The sequence below is a fragment of the Rhipicephalus microplus genome, chromosome X, assembly GCF_043290135.1.
Source record: "Rhipicephalus microplus isolate Deutch F79 chromosome X, USDA_Rmic, whole genome shotgun sequence".
NCBI lineage: Eukaryota > Metazoa > Arthropoda > Arachnida > Ixodida > Ixodidae > Rhipicephalus > Rhipicephalus microplus.
In genome coordinates, this window is record NC_134710.1 from 57111809 (window position 1) to 57127493 (window position 15685).

At 45.9% G+C, this 15685-nt stretch overlaps 1 protein-coding gene across 8 annotated transcripts in view; it reads right to left on the reverse strand.

Annotated features, from left to right (window-relative positions):
• LOC119176071 (constitutive coactivator of peroxisome proliferator-activated receptor gamma) overlaps nt 1-15685 on the reverse strand; it is an 85221-nt gene that overhangs the window by 44223 nt on the left and 25313 nt on the right. For 5 of the 8 annotated variants that reach the window (XM_075876759.1, XM_075876761.1, XM_075876758.1 and 2 more), the window contains exon 5: nt 3972-4027. The exons of 2 other annotated variants lie outside the window; for them this stretch is intronic. The gene's annotated coding sequence lies outside the window, so the exon portion shown is untranslated. The remainder of the gene's footprint in view (nt 1-3971; nt 4028-15685) is intronic. One more of the 8 variants, XM_075876763.1, reaches the window with a different exon arrangement.

The window sequence follows — 15685 nt, forward strand, 5'->3', positions numbered from 1 at the left end:
GCCACACGAACGTTGTCTTCTTTCACGCTGGCACATAGCTGGCACCGCTTTGCTCTGGGTACATACTATTTGCTTTGCAAGAGGGTGCTTAATATATGAAATCAGTGCCTTACAATGTCTCAGTTCTGAAAACATGATTAGCACATGTATTCAACTTTAAAGGAAAAATGTGCCTTATTTTTATCGTGCTTCACCTTGCTGCAGGGAGCAGGACAAGGTGCATTGTCATTTATACTATGGTGTACACGGTAATCTATCACAGATAAACTTATTGTCCTCTTCTCCATGGAGTGGTCTCCAATGCACCTAAAAAACACTCATACATTTAAAGCCTCACATGTTGGGTGCCTTGTCTAGAACTGCATTCTTGCTATGGCAAAGGGGCTAAGACAGCATGTGTTCCTGGAAAACCATAAAGTGGCTTGTAACCAGCCTGTAATCAGTGTGTCTTATTTCATATGATTACAATGTTGCACAAATGACTGGCTCTTGCCTTTTTGCTGAACGAGCTTGTAACAACGAAGAATTTCGTAATTTGTTCACAGTATGTACTAAAAAAGTTAATTTCCTCGATCTCTTACCTGTCAGCATTAAAGTAGAATTACATTCTTGTGTGCCTTAAAATAAACTGATATTTATAGTTCTGTTTTCTGTGTGGTTTTGTTGGTGCCACACACATATGCACAGTCCATGTACAGTTCTAGTCATGTTTTATGCAATGCAGCAAATAAAAACAAACTTATGCTATACAGTAAATGCACGATGAAGCAAGCTCTGTGCGAATTACAACTTGGGTGACAAACTGCTAGTGGAGCTTTTTCCATGTTATACAGAATTATGTGGTTGCATCAACAAAGAAACAGATAAAGACCAGTTCCAAGGTAACACACAATACTCGAGTAACGCCCTGCTGAGTATAATTATTTTCTATTGGGATGACTAATTTCTGCAGTCATTTTTATTACTTTTTTATTATTATTATTTGTTAGGCTGAGCATCTTCTGATACACAATGGGGGAAAACATCCTGCGTCTTCAGCTTGAATCAACCCTTTTTTTTTTTTTTTTTCACAACCCTGCCTGCTCTACAAAAACTAAGTACAGTAGCCTGCTTCAAGATGGAACTCTGCTGCATTTGGTAAGACCGAATTATGCCATGCAGTTTTTTTTATGAGAGAGAAATCAAACAGCACCATAATTAAAAGATAAGGTAAAAATGGCAGACCCATGTTGTGTCTATTGCCTTCTCTCTAATTTATCTACAGTGCTGCGCGATTCTCCCCTAAAATACATGTATTCTGTAGGACACCCTCAGTGTGTGCTACCAGAGTCCTTCAATGCTTTTCTGGTCACGAAACTCCGCCCGAAGGTTGATATAGGGACAAAATCTGTCGCTAGAGGCGCCACCCGTCGTATGGGGGCCACAAGCCGCCGCCACTGCTGGGCTTGTATGCGCACTGCGGCCGACGTTTCGACGCGATTATGTGCGAGCTGTTCTTCCTGTTACCTTTTTTTAAACGTCTCTGAACGCATCAATGCCACCAGATAAATAAGTTGAAACGGGATCCAGTGTCGACGACGAATGAGAGCTGTTTACTTTGGAACGCACGCGTAGTTTACTTGGAAGTGCGGGCCCACCTTATAAACAGCAGCGCATTAAAAGTGTTCTCACACCGCGCGATAACGCATTGTGTCAATAATTGTCTCATAGCCCAATTATATGCATACTTACGATGCCTCGAAGCGGTACTTGCGAGCTATAGCTCGCAAGTGTTGAAAGACGATGCTTATGCTCCATGCTCTTGATGCGAGCAGCTACTGCTTGATCTGCTCGACAACATGTTTGTATTTGCGCCCGGCCAAAGGGCGATTATGTTTATGCGGTAGGTGACCTTTATATTCTGGTAGGGCCGCTAATAGGGGGAGGAAGGTGAACGAAATGAAACACGACTGGGTAGTACAGGAACAATCACATTGGTTTATATCCGGCTCGCCTCTCGCGCACTACTACCTGAGTATTGAAATGAACTGAATGGTTGAGCCAGAAGTTTTATTCCAGACCTTTCAATTGAGTTTATACCCAAGTGCGCAGTTGTTTTGGACACACGTTTGTGAGTGCCGATCGCTTTTTTGACGCGGGGACTTTCGATGTCGAGGGCTTTCGCGACCGCTCTAAACGTGCCCAACATTTGATTGATGACTTCTTTCCACGCAGTTTACACGGGACACCCGCCGCTTGACGTTTCCTTGTGTTTACTGTTTAGGGCACTATTATTTACCGGCCGACAACCCATGATTTCTCCGGGAACGGAAGTACAGCAGTCTAATCTGGAAGTTCCTTTTGATGCCAGTGCTAGCCGCTTGGCCGCCTCTGCCACTACCGAGGTACCGCATCACACATTTGTTTTTATTTTTTGGGTGGGAGGGGGGGGGAAGGGCGGTTATGATTTAAGGCATGCAATAAATCTTAAATTTGGTGCTAATGATACGCCGCCTAGTAGTCAGGTGTGTACTTATGAATGGGAGATTCACATATGGTGCATGTAATGGGGAGAAAGTTGGAAAACATTTATTTACACAAAATACACTGAGAACACCACTTTGGAGAAGAAAAGCACTAGAAACTATAGCAGCTGTTCTGAGCAATGTTACACAATCTGTGACTCTACTGTATAATGTGTATTTCGTTTCATTAACAGCTGCACTCTGCCTTAGCTCACTGCCTAAAATAAACTGTATTTGAATATACACTATTTACACTATATGCATATAAATATTCATAGTACGAAAATATTACAGTGTAATGTATACAAGATGTACAACACTATATACAAATGGGAAGGCGTGCTCACATACACAGCCATTATGCTTAACACTGTGGCTTCTGCCCACCACTTGCAGGGCATGAACTGCGCACAGTTGCCCGCGAGGCTTTATTTTTTTCTCGAGTGAAGAAATGTAATCTACATCTAAAAAAAAGTGTACAACCTCAGCTGTTGTCCCTAAAAAGTGCATCAGACAACCTACACTTGCTGACGCTGTGCGGCTGTCGAGCAAAATGCCCTCAACAATTCTCACGTACACGTCACCGCATGCGTGAACGCGGTTTCTGCTTTGTCAGGTACGCCGGGAGTCCGTCAAAAATTCTTGGAACGGCGTTCGTGCGAAGCCTCGGTCTCTCTCGCTGAAGCGACACGACCACCCCGTTCACAATGTGCTCGTCGGTTCTCACAACGTCGCTAGCATCAAAATGCTTTTCGCACAACCGAACGTTCTTACTTTCGAAGCTGAAACCGCCAGCTTCCAACCGCGGTATAGCTCGCTTCCATTTCTCTCGGGGTTCGGCGCTACTTGGGAAACAGAAGAGCGATGCCTTTTCTTTGCTGCTTCGGTATCCGGAGCTGCAACCCGTCACACAGCATGTCTGAGGCATTGTTCATTCGAATTTTCATGCCGTCCACCTTGAGCACGGTGCACTGGCACATGAAGTTCGCGTTTCGCTGATGCAGAAACCACGAGCTGCCACCACACAACGCCTTCGGGATGCCGCCGCGGCCAGTGCGTTCTGCCGGGCGCAGCGGGGCGATGGCCCCCCTAGGACGGCTTGCGCCGCGTAGCGGCCGCTCTTGGCACCATATCAAGCTCTCCCATAGAGTGACGGAGAAGTTTCGTGACCAGAACGGTATTAAGGGACTGTGGTGCTACTAAGCACATTGCAAAAAAGTGCTCCACACAATAAATGAGGGAGTTATTCATTTCAGAGTTTAGTATAAGAGCAGGAGCTTCACTTTGGTATGCAGGGTTCTGTAACAAAAAAAAACATAAAATGAGTATACCACTCTTGCAGGAAGTTAAAAACATGCTAGCAATTCTAAAGCTGAAGACGAAAGGACAAAGGATTATGAAAACCTAGCACTCATATGTAATAGAATATCACAATTTTGTGTATTTAAAATCAAACAATATTCATACCCTGGTTTCCTCTATGGCTTCGTTGATGCTAGGGGGTATGCATTGCCCCTGTACTGCTGCAGCCATGTATGAAACACAACAAAGAAAAACACTACGGTATAAGTACATTCCAGGAACGAGTATGGATTTGGTGACTGATTGCTAATTGAGTTATGTTGAACAAAGAACAGAGTATATATGGTTGTTTCAACAGGGAAAGAGAGAAAACCAGAGACCAAGGTTACAAGGAATGTTGCACCTATGCTGTCCTCAATGGAGTTATTAATATAGTTATTTCCTTTTGTTATAATTTATATACCAGTCATTCTTTAGCATGTGTCTATGCCAAGCAATCTTGACTTATAACAGAGCCAAAATATGCTGTATCAATTAAGTTATGGCAATGTTTGCTGGGTCACTTTAATCAAGTATCTCAATTATTAGGTTGCATTTGCATAGACTTGATTTAGGCATGCATTTATTGATTGATATGTGGGGTTTAACGTCCCAAAACCACCATATGATTATGAGAAACGCCGTAGTAGAGGACTTCGGAAATTTCTACCACCTGGGGTTCTTTAACGTGCACCCAAATCTGAGCACACGGGCCTACAACATTTCCACCTCCATCGGAAATGTAGCCATCGCAGCCGGGATTTGATTCCGCAACCTGCGGGTCAGCAGCCGAGTACCTTAGAAACTAGACCACCGCTGCGGAGCAGGCATGCATTTATGAGGACGACATTGATCAGCACTAAAAGGCGAGGTCAATATTACATGTGCGTTCATTGCTTTCATCGACAGCGCTGTTATTCCCTCCTAAAAAAATTAGTATTCCTTACTGCACCTGCATGCACTGTGCATGTGCTACCAAGCACATTCCAAACAAGTGCTTCACAAAAACTATGGAAGACATTCCTTTCAGAGCCAATTATATATGGTATGTAATAATTAAGTATGACAGTTTTGCCAAAAAGTTATAAAAGCATATGCCAGCAATTCTAAAGGTGGACAGAAAGGAGATGTCTTTCAAATTCTAGGTATTTAATTGTTAAAAACTTTGAATATACCTTTCTGAAAGAATAAGACTTGCAGGGAATTAGTACTGTTTAGTTGGTACTACAGATGACTTCAAGTATGGTCACATATATCACTTATCATGTACAGTGCACATATATGTGTATCGTCACTACACAGCAAAGTTCATTGCAGTTGATGAATCAAGGAACCAAGTTTTTTGTATTGCAGCTACATAAACTGCTTAGTGCATCTTGGGTTCTCTGGAGAGAACTATGCACTTAAAATTTGCACCCGGACATATACATTGTTGCAAGACGTACATGTACTGCAAATGAAAAAGTTGTGCAAGGAATACGTACAGATGATAATTAACAGCATGATATTGTGAAACCAATGCGACTATCACAACTGTATTAGTTGTAACAGCCAAGTTTATTGTATGACTTATTGTTATGGTTGATTTTTCCAGCAGGTATAGAAAAGTTGTGAGTGAGTCATTTACTGAAAAAACTTCTGGTGTTCGCGCATTTGAGGCTTGACAAATCATGCGAGACAACGAGTAAGACTTGATAATGAATCGACAGAAAGACTGCTGTCCAGAATTGCCGATGGGAACGTGTCGGATACCGGCCTTTCTGACGAGGAGGAAGAGGAAGGGCATCCAAATCAACCGGTAAGTACCGGAAAGACTGCGAATGTGATTCTGCCGTAGTCATAGAATATAAGTTGTTTCGCTGGCGGCTGTCACAGACACAAATGGTGATGCTGGTCCGTCCGGAGCAGCGCAGAGTTTTCCATCTCCACTGGACCATGGTGACCAGCATGAAGTCGTCGGCCAACAAAAGAGGAGACCAATTTTGTGGATCACTTCAAAATTTGAGCCACTTGACACTACATTTCGTCCCACAGCTCGTGATGTCAGTGCTACTACGGAACTTTGTGAGTACTTCAAGTATTTCACAGATGAACTATTTGAAGAAATTGCTCGTTGCACAAACATCTACACGCTTCAGACCTCGGGACACATCCTCAGAACAACACGAAAAGAAATCAAAACATTCTTCGGAATGCTAATGAAAATGGGAACTTTGAAATTTCCACGCATCAAAATGTATTGGAGTTCTGCAACTCAAATTTCAAGTGTTTCGGAAGCAATGGGTGTTAATCGCTTTTTCAGGCTCAGGTCTGCACTACATGTCACAGAGCCAGACCCAGGTCACACTGGAACAAACAAGTTCTGGAAGGTACAGCCTCTACTTGATGCTGTCCGAAAGAGATTCCTGCAACTGCCAGTTGCTGAAAAAAAAAAACAGCATTGATGAACAGATCATTCCCTTTACCAGAAGAGTGGTGGCTAAGCAGTTGGTTCGTAACAAACCCAACCCCGAAGAGGTGAAAGTACTTCTTCGATGCAGCTCTACTGGTGTAGAGCATGATTTTGAAATTTATTAAGGAAAAGGGACCGGGTCATCAGTGAAGCACAAGCATCTAGGGCTTGGTGGTTCAATTGTTATGAGGCTGACTGAGAACCTCCCAAAACTAAGCAACTTCAAATGTTATTTTGATAATTATTTCACGTCAATACCTCTACTTCAACAGCTGAAGCAAATTGGCATTTGGGACGTTGGGACCATTCGCAGCAACAGACTGCAAGGATGTCCACTCAAGTCGGATAAGATGCTCAAAAAAGAAGGACAGGGCAGTATGGACGCCAAGGGCACCAAAGGGGGTCATAACACAGTTGTCAGGTGGCAGGACAGTGGAATTGTGAATGTTGCATCGACAATCATGGGTGTTGGGCAGCCAAAAAATGTGAAACGGTGGAGCAAGTCATCAAAGCAGCACCCCCCCCCCCCCCCTGTAAAGTCTGCGCCGTGTGGCACACGTGTCTCGCCCCAAGGCTTTATTTCGGTGGTGACCACCGCCGGGCGATAGATGGCGTTGTGTTCGCTTTGAGTACCACTGTTGGTAGAGTGGTAGGGCCAGCGGTGGCCCCTGGCGGAAGGCAGGCCTTGGTGGTGGGCGAGGGTTGAGCGAGTCTCTTCTGCACGTGGCGGCTGCCGCGAACGGTTGTCTGTTGCGTGGGTCCCCGGTGCTCGGCGCGGCGGGCTTCGCGCCGGGGTCCCACGTGAAAAGTCAGGCGTTGGCGACGCCGCCTTGGGTATGTGTTAGTGTGTTGGGTGTATTAATGTGTGTTTATCATGTTATTGTGTGTTTAGTGTGTCACTGCGTTATGTTGTTTGTATGGTAGTGTGTTAATTGAAATTGGTGTATCATTCGGCGGACGATATTGTCGTCTAAATTAGTTAATAAATGTATGTTGTGTGCTTTGTATCGACCGCGTCTGCTGTGTCCGTTCACTCCAAGAGCGTGGCGTGGCGATGCACACGTTCGCCTCGCCGAGACCCCACAAGTTAAAAGAGAAGCAATGAAAATTAAACGATGTATCACGATGTACAAATTGAAGACTTGTTGCACTGCTCGTTTCTTCAAATAAATTTAAGAATAAGAGATGAAGAAACACCAATGTGAAAGTTTGTTGCACTAGTTAAGGAAGAATTCCCATAACTAGCGACGTGCACAAGTCCGTCTGGCACCACTGGGCTTTTATTTACCGTATTTGTTTTTCGCTGCTCTCGACTGCTCTCGACACGTTATGGGCGACCGTATGGAAGAAAAAGCGAGGATCGCAAGCCTCACGGCCTGCCTTCTCGCTCTGGAAAGTGAGGCAGACGCTGCAAAAGCCGCCAAGGAGAGGATCAAGCAGCAACTGCTGTTAAGCAATTCCTTGCTGTGCGCACTGAAGCTGTCGGAGAAGGCCTGCGATCGATCGATCTGGGCCTTCAGACATAACGAGAGGTGGTTCGAGGGAACTGTACCTCACCTCGGTGAGCAGAACTTCAAGCAATCTTTTCGAGTGTACCCGTCCACCTTTCGTTTTATTGTGGAGAGCTTGCGCAGTGAGCTCGAAAGACAGTGCACCAGCATGCGTGAAACCATCACTCCTGAGAAGCGAGTCGGCATTGCCCTATACAAGCTTGACCACTTGAATGACGGGCAAACACACGACTGCCATGCTTTCCTCGCTTGTGCTAAATGGCACCGTGCGAGACCGAGCGTCACCACGTGATATTGCCGACGCGTTGTAGCTGCTTACGAGAGTAGAAAAGGAAATAACCATTAAAAGAGTTCATTACACCTTCTGCAGGATATAAAATTTATTTATACAAAGGGCTTTGGTGACAGAAAAATAAGCATTCGCTCTTTTTTTCCCACCACTCGAAAATTGCTGGTGCCCACTGGTTTCGAGGCTACTCATTCGGAGCCGTAAAAAAGATCGACGAACTCCGTTTACGAAAAAGACCGCTTCTGAAAAGGAGTTCGCTCTGTGCCGTGTGTCTGCTGTCAGGAACTCCTTTTCGGAAAAAGACCGCTTATGCCCCTGACACACGGGCACCCTGAAGTCCTTTAGACAAGGGGACATCTTTCGGAAAGGCGTTCGGGCGCAGTGACACACGACAAAAGAGTAACTCCTTTCCGGCAAATATCCTTTTCGCAAAAGCAGATCCCGCATCTACTTTTCTGGCAGGAAGGGAGTACTCTCGCATACAGTGTGCATAATTTATCAATAGAAGAAAACGTGTCGCAACACTGCGGTGCCCTGTCAGTATTTTTTTGCGCTGAGAAAATGTTTTCATTTTCAGCAGCAGTGCGATTTGTTGAAAAGTGAAGGCCTATAGTCTGTCCATACTCTCAAACCCCTGCATTACGTCACTAGTGCGATCATGTTAGGGTTGGCAGCGGCAGTTGCTGTGTCGGCGACGTAGTGTCTTGTAACAATGGAGTCGGCTCAGTCGGTGAAGAAAAAACCGCGCGTCCAGTGGACTGAAAAGGAGACCTTAAAGTGGCCGTCGCCTAATAACGACAATGTGTCTTCGAACCAGCGTTCGTTGCGCACATAGGCCCACTTTTCGCGGTTGGTGGCTCGGGGGGACAGTGCGGAAGCAGTCAAAATGAAGCTGTTCATGGCGAGTCTTTGTTTGAGGCTCATCACTCTTGCCTTCGCAGCGTTTAGCTCATCTTCGATGGAGCCGAGGGCGACAAGAGTCAGGCCCACCTCAGCTGTTGCTTTATCTCTGTTTCTGCGCTGAGACATCGCAGGACCACGATGAAACGCGGCACGCCGTCACTGACCCAGCTGGACGCAGCCATGTAAAAAGCACGACAAAAAACAAAAACAGCAAAACACCGACTGTTCATAGTTGCCAGGCGAACTTAAGTTGCTGCTAAAAACGCAAAAAAGCGAAAGAAAATTACAGGTATGCGCATTATAAGCCACCATACAATAAAAAAAAAACGGTTTTATGCTCCGGCGTCGCTGAATGTGATGTACATGCGCAGATTCTTTTTAATATTTCCAATCTTGCTGCTTCCACAAACAGCGTCATTTTTTCTGCAGCGTTCTTCTGAGGCACCGCCTAAAGCAGTAGTCTGGTGCCGTGTGTCATCAGCGCCACTCCTTTCTGCAAATGGTCCCCTTAGGCGACCAAAGGGGTTTACTTCAAAGTACTTTACTTTTGCCCGTGTGTCACGGGTATTACTTAAAAGACTTTTAAGTGCCCGTGACAGGGGTATCAGTCTAGTTAGGTAATTTCTTACAGGTTATTAAGGCACTTTTTCTCGATATTCTTTGGTTCAGTTTAAGATGCAGATGCAGCTGTAGCCAAAGATCTGCCACGTGGAGCTATGCTATTACTATTGATGCTGATATCTATCATCATATGAAAATTTTCGATTGTATTAATGCTCTATCAAAAAAAAATGCGTTGGTCACGCTAGCCAATGGGAACCTCAGTGCGGCGCACTCAAAATGCGTGCTGAGTGACAGCCAATCAGCATCCCGGGAATCACCTTCAGAAAAACTGCGACAGCGGCCATTCTGATTGGACGACGTCATTCTGAGATGGCGCGAATTACGCACAAAGGAAATAGCTTCAACTCCAGCTCCAGATAGCGACGCTCGGCCTGCTGCAACACTCATGTCGTGCGTGTGAAGTTCGAACAAATTGTGTTCTTTTGAGGGCATTTTACGCTGCCAGGGTGCCGCCCATTTTATTGCATTTCTCGACCGAATTCAGAGTTAGTAATTTGAGAGTAGGTGCTCAGAAGTACAAACACCCTGAAAATAAGTTGAGCAAAAAATCCATTTCATTGTTATTTTTGATTGTTCCAAGACATACTTTTTCTAGAAGGCGTTGACCGAACTCGGCATGCTGTGCTACCATGGTGGGAAATCGTGACACACAGTAAGCGAGCGTTTTTTTCTTTTTTTTGGGGGGGGGGGGGGGGGGGTTACAATAGGAAGCTTTAGAATAACGTTTGCCCCTCCTATGGACTTCAGCTGCCCCACAAACTCAAATGCACGGAAGCTACACATAGCCTCGACACCAGCACTTCGCGGGCCGCGATCGCAACACGCTATTTCGGATTTTCTGCGGGCGGGCCGCGAACGCGCACGACGCATGCGCAGTGGCTGCGACCGCACCGCAAAGACTCGCGGTGCTGTCATTTGCCGCTGCGCATACGTCGTGCGCGAACCACCGTTCGCGGCCCGCCTGCAGAAAATTCAAAATAGCGTGCGGCAATCGCGGCCCGCAAACGCTGGTTTCGGGGCTACAGTGTCGCTGCGATCATGAGTTGCGGTTTGCAGCAGGGCAAACGCTATTCTAATACTTGTATCGCGCCCGCAGCACTTGCATTACGTTAAATACAGCTATGGTTGATAAGTAATGTGCGACTCTGAGACAAAGCGCCGTCGGCGCCGCGTTTCCTTCCTATCTGACAATGGCATGTCTTTTTTTTTTTTTTTGCGAGTGGAAAACATTTGACAAATGCTCGCCGCAACTGACACATGTGAGCACCAGTTGGGCAGACGCCGCCGCCGTCCAACCGTGTCTAGGGCTCTCAAATTTTAGCAACATGATTGGCATTTCTGTTCCTATGCGCGCGTCTAGATACGCAAGCAGTTTTTCGACAAAGCAAAGTAGGCCTAAGCCGGTTGGGCAAGATGACTTGCAGTGTCGCATGTTTACTCGCGAAATGTCTATCTCGCTTGTAGCGTGTAAGCCGGCGCTGTTTTTAATGAGTGACACAGTAGAGCACCAGTTCATTGGAATAGGAATTAGTTTGCGTAATGAAACAATTGTACCCAAGCGATAGCACTGCCATGACCGGTAAATAAAACCAGCATCCTCGACGCGGACGTCGAATCCTGTGAAAAATCCCACCACATGTCGCTCACTTTATGCACTCAAGCATGAGGTGCTTCCTTCAATAAATACTGAATGCCATGAAAAATTATCCTTACCCCGAGCAGCGGCAACCGTCACCTGCGATGAAGGCTCCGTGCTAGGCCTATCCGTGCATTCAAGTGATTTGAGCACCACAATCACAGCGCGTTAATTGTGGTTTTTTGTCGCGCCCTCTATAGTCACTGAAAGTTGCGAATCTCGCACGGCCATCTGATAATTGTGGTTTTTTGTCGCGCCCCCTATAGTCACTGAAAGTTGCGAATCTCGCACGGCCATCTGATGATACAGTGCCTAGAAAGTATATTTTATGCACTATAACGCGGTGGCGACAGCAAGGATTTCGAAACTACTGCAGAGTCCGGGATACGCAGCCCACGAAACGAATATACGCGGCCGTCTGCTATAGATGTGTACCGAGATCTGCTACTTAGCGAAAACGGACCCAGATTTTTTGAGACGCGGTATGGTCGCAGGAGAGCCGATTGCCTATTGGCTAGTTGCATGCAGCACTTCGCCTACTTGGCGTACACACCGTGCCAGCCGCTTGCGCCCACTACGCTTAAGACCGCGCACAGATGCGGCGAAAATGATGCTCTAGTGGTTGTGGCAGCATGCTTGCTACCTCGGTTGCCGCGATCCACAACACTCCATTTCGCATCAGCGAGCTGCTTTCGTTGATGTAAAGCGGTGCACGCTGAACACGGTTCCCTACAACGATCGAGGCTGCAGCGATCGGCGCCCCTGTGCGCTCACGTAGTCACTGGCTAAATGCAGCTGTACAGTAGCAGCAGTACAAGTGTTAGTGACCATCTCGTAATTTCGCTCAGGACTCCACCACCACCTTGTGGCGCAGCAACGGCGCGAATTGGACACACACACAAAAAAAAAAAACCTTTCGAAGCAGCATTGCCCAGTAATTTCAGATTGGCGCAATTGAAGCACGTTTCCCTCCAGAAGAAAGGTCGCTACCACTGGGTGCTTCGGTAGCTTCGGACAGGTTGGCTATTTCTCCCTCAATCGTGACCTGCCGCCTCGAAAACTGAAGTATGCACGTCCCCGTCCCCCCCCCCCCTGAGCCCGTCTAAAAGGGTGCCGCTTAATGTTTGATATGTGGAATTTGACGTCGCAAAACCACCATATGATTATGAGAGACCCCGTAGTGGAGAGCTCTGGAAATTTCGACCACCTGGGGTTCTTTAACGTGCACCCAAATCTGCACCACTTAATGATTGGGACCAATGTAAAGGTACTAAGAATTGCTCTTGTATCCAATTTTTTACTGTATTGCTTTTAATGTTTCCATGTCTGCCGATGGGCAAGGAGTGTGTCAATTTTTGAAAGCTTCATTTTCCTCCTCATCCTAACAGCAGACATTGAGATATCTGTTAGTTTGCCTATATTCAGCAAAACCTAGTGCTCGGTAAGAGGGCTTTTGCACTGAATTTAACAGAAAAGACTGACTAAAAGCCTCTGTTTAAACCTTCAGTTTTCTGCAGTTTACTTGTTGGTATGCACATTAGTGCAAAGTATGTTTTTGTTTCTCTGTTTGTTTTGTGTTATATGCTCAAGCTGAGTTGAACAGGGAGGAAGGCTGACTAAAAGTCTCTGTATGAACCTTCTGTAATTTGCAGTATACATGTTGCATGAGTATCAGTGCAGAGTAAGTTTTTATTTCTCTGTTTGTTTTGACTTATATGTGCAAGTTTGATTTTGAGTTTTACTTCAGTAGTGAGAAGCATTTATGATTAATCACTTCCTTTTGTTTTTGTGTTGCCCGTAGCACCCACGTGCGTTAAAAGCTCTGAATCTCTCTAGGAAATTATACTAAATGTTAGGTTGTTAGGGGATTCGCTTCGCCCGTAGCAGGTCTGCGTTCGTTATGGCTTTATTAGCTGGTCTGTGATTTTCGTGAGTGAAAGCACCAATTTTAAATTTGAGGGAGTTTTGATCAGAAAATGTAGCCTGGCATTTCTCGAGGTTGGTTGAGTGCTCTCTGTTTGTTGTGCCTCGGGCCTTGCATGGTTCGTTTCTGGCATTTGCTAGCCATGGCTCAGGTCCAGATATTGGTGCAGCCTGCATCAACGTTTACAAGGGAGCAGATATACGGTCTCTGCGGAGTGTTTTGGTGCTGCAACCCCTTCGAGACAACCTGTGGTGGACGGGCTGTTATGATCGGCCTCCCTGGCTTGGCTCCGCTTTGACGTGTGAGACATTGCGGCTGAGCCTACCCTGATTTCTTTTGGGTCAGCATTCACAGAGCGGCGACAACACGAAAAATGTTTTTCGAATTATTCAGGGATGTCGGCTCCCCTCATAAAACCCTCAGGACACGCCTGACCGACTGACGGATTAGGAAAAGCTGTTGGCCATCCAGACGGCTTGCTTTGTTGTGAAAGTGCCCCAGGCAAAAGGCCCAGCGTTCGAGAACTGTTGGCGGGCGCATTATCACATTCCCCATGGTGCATTCATGCTGCGGCTGCTGTTTTCACAAACCGTGGTCTGCCCGGCGCGCAAACTGATAACTGCAATGGACTACAGAGTTGATTTCCATGTAGGACTCTACGTCTCCGTGCTGTGTCACGCGTGGTGTGCAGTTTTTTCTCCCTCACCCTGGGACAAACTCGGAGTGCCTCTTTCCTAGCTCGGAAAGGAACCAGTGTTTCACCTTCCTTGTGAGAGAGAGAGAGATCCCTGGTGAGCCCTTCCCTCTGGTTTGCCCGATGCACCGCGTGGTGATGACACAAAAGTCACTTATCAAAGCACAGTTCCAACACTTTACGCACATAGTGAGAACGTTACGTGCGTGTCATTTGGGATGATGTGTTTCTCGTAGTACTTACTAAAAGGATCATCTTGCATCATGCCCTATAAGATATTGTAGCCGCCGTTACAGTTAATTGATCTTGTGTAATGTCCATTTCAGCGCTGCAGTTACTTATTAATAGAGTCAACCTTTCTTTGGTAGGAAGTCGCACTTACATAATACGACACAGTCTTTCGTTTTAGAGGCAGCTTCATTGAGAGGTATGCAGGCACATTCGGAAATATCATCGGAATCGCATCCGTCTGTCAGTATAAGGCAATCACTGAGGACTTCTACTGACTGACCATTGATGAGATGCTTGTAAACGTACGGACGATCAATCTGTCATCTAAATGAACATCGCACATAACGCAGTTGTTCTCCAGTAACTTGCCAGCAAGAAAAATCGCCCTCTTCCAGGCCCTGAGCCATTCATCGTTGAGGGAACAGTGAAGAGGCACGCCTTATTCGCTTGTTTGCTGGCCAAAGGTGGAAAGCAGGGTTCTTGCTATTTTGAAATCAATGTGGAATGACCACGTCAGTATGTACTGATCCCAAACAAGTTTAAACTAGCACACCATTGCAGACATTGTTACGTCTTGTGCCCCTACCTGTTTGTAAGCGATGAAATGCGCAGCGTCGACGATCGGCGCATGCTCAGGGGTGCTTTCAACAGATCTCGGTGACAATGGGAGCACCGCCCCGCAGAGGCATAAAATACCAGCATGCCCCCGAACACAGCGGGGCTGAGGCAATGCTGATACCTCTCCTTCTAGCCATCATAGTAGAGTGTACTGGAATTGTTGAGTTGCAAGACCGTGCCTCGCCGCACGATGCCTCGTGCGTCGCCATCAGCGGCTGCACTGCAGTCGATTAGTACTGAGGGCACAGCGCTTTGCGCGCAAGAACTGTTACGCACTTTGGCTCCCCCGGCGCACTTTTTTGATACAGCTTTCTTTGTGCCTGCCCATCATTGATGTCTAGCACATGCTGTAATAACTCTTGAGGAGGACACGCCAAAGTACTGAATTTCAGCTCAATAAGCTCTTGTGAAAGATCAAAAATTATTTATTTTATTGAGGTTAAGCCGTAAAAATTGTTACTATAGGTATAAAAACTATGACAAAAAAATACCTGATTGGTGCAGCGAGGCTTTATAGTCTCGGCATTATTACACACGTTACCTGAAGATAGATGTGCTTCAAAGTACTTTAATACTGTGAACATCGGCAGAAGTGCGTGGTCTATACAGCTGGTCACATGTTGATTTAAGAGAACTTGGCTTTGAAAAAAACATCCTATGCACCGAATGTTTACCATTGGCAAAGCTGAGTATAGCATGCCTTTTTACAAATTCACTATGTAAATTTGACTTTTTCAATAGTATGAGGTCTCAAAAGTATTACAAGCCTGACCTAGTTGAACGACACGTGCACAGCATACATGACCGTGCATAAATAGCAGCCCTTCTAAGGGGTTATTTCACGAATATAGTTGATAGGCGGGACAGGGATGTGTCACACTTACCTGCATGTACTTGTTCATACATATATCTGCCTAGACTTTTGACACTTGATAAAACTACATTTATAATACACAAC